A 2,333-nucleotide genomic window follows, 5' to 3' on the forward strand; every position below is an offset into this window, starting at 1 on the left:
ATATATATATATATATATATATATATATATATATATATATATATATATAATATATATCACGTGAAAACCACTGTTGGATTATAAAATACTGGAGACTGGGAATCTATATATTTCGATTGCAAACTGCAATCCTCTTCATTAGGTATCTACTGAAGAGGATTGCAGTTTGTAATCGAAATATATAGATATCTACTGCAATCCTCTTCAGCAGATATCTACTGAAGAGGATTGCAGTTTCCAATCGAAATATATAGATTCCCGGTCTCCAGTCTTTTTTACTCCAACAGTGGTTTTCACGTGATTGACAATTGTGTGATTACATGTTTCACCTGTAGTATATATGTATATATATATATATATATATATATATATATAATATATATATATATATGAGTGTGGGTGGAGGAAGACTAAGCGAAGATGGGCTGGAACTCCTTTATTGCTTATACGTTTCGACCGACTCGGTCTTCTTAAGCTGTCTACAAACATTTTGGACCTCACAATTATATATCCGAGGACGGGGACATGGACAGGTCATCCCGGTGGCTGTCTGGGGATTCCCTTTCCCGTACCATGCATATGTTTCCCATTAGTATTTAAAATCAATTTACTGGCTGCATTTGATAAACAAACAAAACCGTCCCGACCTCGCATGTATAATTGTTAGGACCAAACGGTTTGTAGACAGCTTAAGGAAGAAGACCGAGTCGGTCGAAATGTAGAAGCAATGAAGGAGTTCCAGCCCATCTTCGCTTATTCTTCCTCCACCCACACTCTCATCTGTCTAAACCATTCATCCAATATATATATATATATATATATATATATATATATATATGTATATATATATATATGTATATATATATATGTAATATATATATGTAATATATATATGTACAGTATATATATTTATATGTATATATATGTAATATATATATATGTATATATATGTAATATATATATATATGTATATATATATATATATATATACATATGTATATATGTATATATATATATATATGTATATATATATATATATATATCACAACTAACACCACAGTCGGACGAAAGAAAAAGTTGCGTAAGCGGAACTATATATTTCGATTGCTACCTGCAATCCTCTTCAGTAGTACAAAGTGGCAGGGAGGAGGCTATCTTAAGTAGCAACCTCTTACAAAAGAAAGGGAACTTGAGAAAATAAAGAACATCACTGCCCCAACCCTAGTTGACCTGAGGCTGTTGGGGCAGTGATGTTCTTTATTTTCTCATGTTCCCTTTCTTTTGTAAGAGGTTGCTACTTAAGATAGCCTCCTCCCTGCCACTTTGTACTACTGAAGAGGATTGCAGGTAGCAATCGAAATATATAGTTCCGCTTACGCAACTTTTTCTTTCGTCCGACTGTGGTGTTAGTTGTGATTTACAAATGTGTTACTACATTTCTCACCTGTGATATATATATATATTTGCATATATATATATTTGTATATATATGTATATATATATATATTTGTATATATATGTATATATATATGTATATATATATATATATATATATATATATATATAAGTATATATATATGTATATATACAAATATATGTGTATATATATACACGGAGAGAGAGAGATACGGATATATTCTTTGACAGCTAGGACGGTTGAGGATGTGGTCGATACACACACACACACACACACACACACACACACACACACACACACCACACACACACACACACACATACAAACAAACACCCCCGTATACACCGCACACACATTTACCCAAACATACATACACAACAACAATAACATTGATGATGATGATAATCATGATAATGATAATCATGATAATAATAATAATAATAATCATTTTTAAATTAAATAACCTGATGGCAGCCGGAATGAAAATGTTAATTGCCAAGGAGATGCCCAGAATGGCCTATATTTCTTTCCCTACAAAATGGGACGCCAAGAAGACGAATAAAATCGCCTGGCGACACCCAAATTAAAAATTAAAAATGTCATCTGGAACAGAAAATGGTTGGGCGTGAGCAACGATAAAACTAATGGAATTTATCCATATAACATATCGTAATGTTATTCAATTTTATATTAAATGTATATACTGTAGAATGAGTCATATATTCTATTGCTTACATAAAGGGTAAAACTATATAAGTACCACATGGAATTTTCAATGCCTGAAGCAATTTTATAACTGATCTATTATGTAATTCTCTTTTTATTCTATAATTGAATTAAATATATTTTGGTGTCGTATGAGGAAGCTAACGTCATGGTACTATGTTTTCGTCATTCGCACACTTTCTTTAAATCG

This window comes from Oratosquilla oratoria, chromosome 20 (assembly GCF_046742065.1).
Source record: "Oratosquilla oratoria isolate Oo_2021 chromosome 20, ASM4674206v1, whole genome shotgun sequence".
In the NCBI taxonomy this organism is placed as follows: Eukaryota; Metazoa; Arthropoda; class Malacostraca; order Stomatopoda; family Squillidae; genus Oratosquilla; species Oratosquilla oratoria.